At 58.3% G+C, this 6,478-nt stretch overlaps 1 long non-coding RNA gene across 1 annotated transcript; it reads right to left on the bottom strand.

The window, feature by feature from the left end:
* Window positions 1-2,290: 2,290 nt before the first annotated feature.
* Window positions 2,291-5,239, bottom strand: LOC112659498 (uncharacterized). The gene is made up of 3 exons (XR_003136356.3): window positions 5,190-5,239; window positions 4,202-4,865; window positions 2,291-2,541 (listed from the first exon to the last, which is right to left on the bottom strand). It is a non-coding gene; the product is annotated as an uncharacterized LOC112659498 (long non-coding RNA).
* Window positions 5,240-6,478: the final 1,239 nt, after the last annotated feature.

The following is a 6,478-nucleotide window of genomic DNA, read 5'->3' as shown; positions in this document are numbered from 1 at the left end:
TGCCTTTAGCTCAGGGCATGATCCTGGATTCCTGGAATGAAGTCCCACGTCGGGCTCCCTGCATGGAGCCTGCTTCTCCCTCTGCCTGTGTCTCTGCCTCTAATTTATTCATAAGAGACGCAGAGTGAGAGAGGCAGAGAGACACAGGCAGAGGGAGAAGCAGGCTCCCTGCGAGGAGGAGCCAGATGCAGGACCGGATCCCAGGACACTGGGATCATGACCTGAACCAAAGGCAGACACTGAACCACTGAGCCACCCTGGTGCCCCAAGATTTATTTATTTATTCAGAGAGAATGAGCAAGAGTGCACAGGGGGGTTGGGGCAGAGGAAGAGGGAGAAAAAGAATTTTAAGCAAATTCCATGCTGAGCAAGGAGTCCCCCAACCCCCCTTGGTCCCAGGACCCCCAGATCCTAACCTGAGCTGAAATCAAGAGTCCGATGCCTAATTGACTGCCCCACCCGGGCGCCCCCAGAAATTCTTTCTTACTTTATAATTTACTTTATAATTTTTTTTTTTAGATTTTATTTATTTATTCATGAGAGACACACAGAGAGAGAGACACAGACAGACAGAGCCTCACCCGCCTGGGGCCTGCTCCCGGAAGGGCTGGGGAGGAGGATGGGGAGGACGCGCCCCACTCAGTTTGGGAGGCAGGGATGCGGCCCCGTGCGCCCCCTGGTGGTGGCCGCAGGGAGTGAGGCTCGCAGAAGAGCAGGCCCCCAGGCCCCCCACCCCTGCCCCCAGCTCCCAGCCCCATCTCCTTTCTGCGCTTTTCCCCGTTATTCACCTCAGCAAACGCTAAGTTCAGCCTCCGCTCTAAGGAGACTGCCCCCCTCGAAGCCGGTTCTCTGACCCTTCCATCCCCGTAGCCCTTCTCTGCTGTTGAACAGTGGATTTGCATATACTCTCAGGATGCCTGGTGGGCATCCTGCTGTTTCACAGATGTGTGGTGCTGGAGAGGGAGCCCACGGGCGGCAATTACTGCGCCTCCCGCCTGCCCCTCCCCCGCCCCCCGTGGGTCAGCCCTTAACCATGCATTTATTAAGACGCTACTCTGTGCCAGTCTGAGGCCACAGGAAACGAAAAGGCAGCGGCGGGGTGTTGGGCGGGGGGTTCAGAGCTGGGCGGGAAATAGCTAGGCACCGGTGGCAGGTGTGATGGAGACTCTTAAGAGAGTTCACAGAGGGCAGCCCGGTGGGGCAATAGTTTAGCACCACCTGCAGCCCAGGGCCTGATCCTGGAGACCCGAGATCGAGATGCAGTCCCATGTTGGGCTCCCCGCAGGGGGCCTGCTTCTCCCTCTGCCTGTGTCTCTGCCTCTCTCTCTCTCTCTCTGTCTCTCATGAATAAATAAATAAAATCTGTTTTAAAAATCTTAAAAAAAAAAAGAGAGAGATAGGTCACAGAACATCCTGGGAGCCGGCAAGGGAGAGGATGGAGCCCTCCTGTCCCGGAGGGCTCAGGAGAAAGGGAGCAGGACCTAGGCTAGGCAAGACATGCACAGGCCCAGGGCCTGTCCAAAAACGGCCACCAGTCAGTGAAGAGAAAGGAGCCAGTCAGAGGCAGCTGGGTCTGCCTTGCTTGGGACCTGGGACCTGATCTGCTGGAGCTGGGGCTGGCAGAGGCTCTGCGGAGGCTGATGGAGGTGGACCCCCAAGGCAGGGGTGGCTGCCTCCCACCACCTTCCAGCCTAAGCCTGTACTCTGGGCCTGGGGCCTGACAACCCCTAAGAGGGTCAGAGTTCAACTCCTTGCCATTTGGCTGGTGTATCTTGAACACCTACCACGCAGGGGCGGTGGCAGGGGTGGGGGGGCTCAGGCAGGATGAGTGAATAGTGGACTTTTGCCCTCAAGGAGTCTCAGACCAGCACAAGGATAAGATAAGTGCAACAGAGCTCTCAACCCCGCAGAAATAAGATAAGGGGATGGTGGGAGAGGCTCACAGAGCTCAAGGTGTGGGCTCCAGCAGTCATGAGAGGGACATCTGAGCTGGGCCTCCATAGGGACGGGGGCCCAGGGATCCGGAGCCGATGGGGCAGCGTGAGCAAAGCAGCCACACTGGGATAAGTGACAGCGTCACCAAGAGCCAGAGAGGGTGGCCAGAGGCTTGTCAGCAGCATAGCCCATGGAAGGTTCAACGACTCTGTGACTTTAGCAAGATGCTCACCCTCTGAGTCTGTCTTCATCTCCTGCACAGGCTCATGACAGTTGCTTTGCAAGGTTGTCAAGTTAATTCCACGTGACCACTGTGTGCAAGTGCCCAGTGCACAGAGAGGACACAAGAACCGGATCCTGTTATTAAGCAATTCGAACTTTATTCTTAGGTCTGTGTTTCCAGGTTTGAAAAGTTTATCTTTTGCAGCAGAAGCCTTCTTATTCCAATGAGGATGTCTCCAGAGCTGCATCATATTAAAGCCAGGCAGGGGTGAGGCTGTGTGGGAAGCTGGAGCGGGGGCTAGGTCGGAGTCCTGCCCCCTAAGGTGCCTTCTCTGCTACCACCACAACTGCTACCTGGGCTGGGGGAGCCTGCAGGGTTGGGGACTGGCGAGAGAGAAAGAGAGAGAGAGAGAGAGAGAGAGAGAGAGAGGAGAGTGGGAGGAGAAAAGGAAGAGAAAGGGGGTGAGTGGACGGGAGGCAGCTCTGGGTCCCTGTCTGGGGGTGGGGGAGGACACAGACTGGGGCCCAGGGCCCTTGGCCCCCTCTTGGCCACACAGGACATTGGTGGTGCTTCCTTGGGGTACAAGATGAAGGCTTAGGATCTGTTCAGACATTTATTGAGCACGCACCTGGGCTCGGCCTGGGCTGGAAGCTGACCTCACAGGTGGTGGGGAGGGTGGAAACACCGGGGGAGTTCAGTCCTCTGGGGAAGCCCAGGGTGCTGGGGGTGCCCAGGTGGGCAGTAGGGACCAAGTGGGCTTCGGGAAGGCTTCCTGGAGGCAGCAAATGCTTGGACAGATCTTGGAACAGTTAGTAAAGGTGAACCTGGCAAAAAAAGCTAGCAGGGTGTTCCAAGCAGAGGGAACAGGACGGGTAAAGCACAGAGGCATGTCACACACAGTCCGTCTAGGTGGGGACCTAAAGCAGTGCAGGCTCCCAGGAGGAAAGGTAGGAATGAAACAGGAGGGAGTTGGGCCTGAGCGCTGCACTGGGGTAGCAAGTCTTCACTGCCCTCTGGACACCCCAGCCCCGTCCCTTCCCCCGCAGATCCTGGTGGCTGGCATTGAGGCGAACATACCTGTGACCTATGGAATTGGCAGCCAGAGGAGAGATGAGAGCACTGGCTGTCAATTCATAGGTCAGAGCCCTGTGCACTCGATCTCAGCAGCCTGCTGACAGCCCGCCACCCTTTGCCATCCTGGGCCCGGGAGCGTGGCCATGGAGGTCCCTGCTGGTCTGCTGGTGGCAGCTACCTCTCCTCCTCCGTGGGTACAGGTCCCCATCCCCGATAACAGCAGCCCCACTGGAACCAGTGGGCACTTCCACATGGAGTTGCTGTTACAGGGGGTAGGAACCAACTGGAGGCCTGGCCCTGCCTGCCTGGTATCTCCCCTTGGGCAGAAGTCTGGGGAGGACCTCATGCCCATCCATCTGGGCTTCCTGGGTCCTAACACCTCGAGGTTCATGGTCTTTTTATTGAAGCTCCTTATCATCCAGGGCCCACACCCAGAGTCCCACACCAGCCCTCCTTCTCTGGGTGAAGTCCGGGCTCAGCCCCAGCTCTGCTCATAAAGCCGGGAGTGGCTCCAATTTACAGCTCCTGGGCAGCCTTTGCCCACTGACACCCCCACACCCTCAGTCCCCAAGTTCCTTCTTTCCTCCTTTCTTTCCCAACCAGAGCTGGGCCCCAGGTTGGGCCACCACAGCCTCCACCCTCTGCCCTTTGCCCACCCTTCCTGCCGCAGACACAGGACAGAGGGACAGCAAGGGATGGCAGGGCATCGGTCGGCCTCCAGGGCAGGGACCCCCACCCCCCACTCCACTACTCAGATTCCCGAGGATGGCCCCAGATGAGGAGCTGGAGACATGACAGAGGCTGTGGAGGGGGGTACACAGAAAGTAGGAGTGTGAGGCAGAGAGGTCAGGAGAGCAGCAGATGTGGAACAAGAGAGGATTGGAAAGGAACAGAGCAAAGAGGGACAGGACAGAAAGAGCCATGGGGGGAGGGAGAACAGGAACCATGAAAAGATGCTGATACACAAACCTGCTGGCAGAGTGCTAAGAACAGGGCTGTCAGCAACCGCCATCCGGAGGAACACTTAGCACCTCTGTGGCCTGAGAGCCAGCAGGGGTCTGAGAGCTGAGTGACCTTGAGCACTTGGCTTAACCTCTCTGAGTCGCTGCTGCTTCCTCACATGCAAATATGGGCCCGTCCTGCACTCTGGCCTTGGCTGGTGGGAAGCCACCCTCCCTTCAACCTTTGGTTCCCTTCCTGCTGTGGGGAGTGGAAGGGACTTCTGCTTCTGGTCCCTGAGCTGGCTCAGGACCCCCGAGGGAGCAGACTTTTCTCCTGCAAAGTGTGTTCTCACCTACCCTCCCATCCCACAGATAGGATCTGGCTCAAGAGGCTTCAGGGACAGGCTCCAATGCCAGTCTACCCACCAAGGGGACACTTTAGAGAACCCACGCTTCTGGAAAGGAAGGGGACCTAGGATTCTGAGCTTCGAGAGTAGACTTGGGCCATGCCTCCCTCTCCTGGCAGTGGAAATGCCCAGAGAGGCAAAGGAGGCTGCCCAAGGTCACAGAGCAGGGCCGTGAGGTCTGTTCCTGTCTGGCAGCTTCTCTGAAGTGGCCTCCTTCCTCTTGGGATGCAGTCAAGGCGGGATGGGAGGTCCCTGGGCAGGAGTCCTTTGCCCGGGAGGACAAGCCTGTGAATGAAGACACCAGAGCAGGTGACACCTCCCCCCTTCCAAAGCCCAGAAGGCCCTCCCAAAGACACCAGGCAAGGCCAAGCACCAAACTTGGTGGAGGCAGCGGTGGTGACCCCCCAAGCAGGAGTCCCAGCTCCTTCATCTCACAGGTGGAAATGGAGGCCCCGGGCTGGAAGGGACTTGCTTAGGTTACCCAGCGGCTGCCTCGGCCCTTTCCTTTCCCTGTCAGAAGGGCTGGGGCCCCTGTTGCAGGTGGCCAGGCTCAGGAGAGCCCTGAGGCAGGGGGGCTGCGGGGGTCTGACTGTCTGGGCAGGTTCTTACCTGGGCGCCTGGCTGGCCCTCTGGGCACAAGGAGGAAGCAGGGACGCCCTGGGCCCAGTGCCTTTTGAGCCGTTGGCCCAGCCCCTGGTGGTGGTTAATGATTATCCTGCTGCTTGTCAATACCGATCACAAGTGTGGTTCGAAGGGCATGAAACCCTGGACTGTGCCCAGGCAGGGTGGGGCACTTCTAGGAAGCATAAGGCTGGGCCTCCATATGTTTCCTTCTGTAGCATCAGACCCCAGCCACCTGCAGTCTGTCTTCTTCCACTCCCCCTCTCTCTGCTTGGCTTATTGCCCCAGGTGACCAACCCTGGGCAGCCAGGACCCCAGGATCCACCTGGAAAAACTTTTGCTGTTTATTCGGTGCCCAGACAAAGGGGACAGCAAGGACACAGAGGGGATTGGGGGAGGGGGAAGAGGTCTGCTGATGACCCCAGCAGGTGAGGGTTCTCTAAGTCTTGCCTCTTAACCTGAGCCTGTTTCCCCACAGGCCTACCTGTTTCAGTGCAGTGCTACTGAGGAACAAGATGGGGTGGGGGATGAACAGATTAGTCCCTTGTTCTGAAGGAACAGGTTATGTGTGTGTGTGGGGGGGGCTTTACAATGGGCATTTCCCTACCCCCATGTCAGTCTATGTGCAAATGCCTGACCCCTGCTAGCGAGTGCTACCCCCAGCGCCCTCCCCATCTAGTACCTTGGAGCTGGGACCCCAGGGCAGAGGCTCTAGTCACCTGAAAAGCCTTCTGCTACAGGTGGCAGGAGCAGCCTCTGGTGGGGGGCAGGCGGCAGGCAGCCTTCCAGGAATGGCCTGGACTGACCCTCCAGATCCCAGGTAGGAATTACCAGGAGGGACCCAAAGCTCAGAGAACAAGGGCACAGCCTCAGACCACATGGTCAGGGTCTGAACCTTCTTGGGGCACTCCACAGCCCAACCCTCTGCTCTGGTCCAGTGTCCTCTTAGCTGTCCCCTCACATCTGGCCCCAGGTAAGGCTGGATCCTGGGCTTTGCAGGGACAGAGCCAAGAAACATGGTGGGGGTGAAGTCAGCTCCAGGCCTCCTCCTCCCCCAGTTCACTCAGCTCCTGCCACAGTAGACTAGGGCCAGGAGCACAGAGCAGAGACAGGCCAGCCAGGGGAAGGAGTACAGGGTGGGCAGGTAGCTGGAGGCCAGCTTGAACCTGCTGGTGGGTGCAGTGACCCCTGGCGGTAACACCAGAGGTGCTGGGCACAGAGGTGGCATGTGGTTAAGGTGGAGGCCGGGGCAGCACAGGTACACAGGACAAGGGGGC

Source organism: Canis lupus, chromosome 18 (assembly GCF_003254725.2).
Source record: "Canis lupus dingo isolate Sandy chromosome 18, ASM325472v2, whole genome shotgun sequence".
Classification (NCBI taxonomy): domain Eukaryota; kingdom Metazoa; phylum Chordata; class Mammalia; order Carnivora; family Canidae; genus Canis; species Canis lupus.
This window is presented reverse-complemented; position numbering and strand designations above follow the sequence as displayed.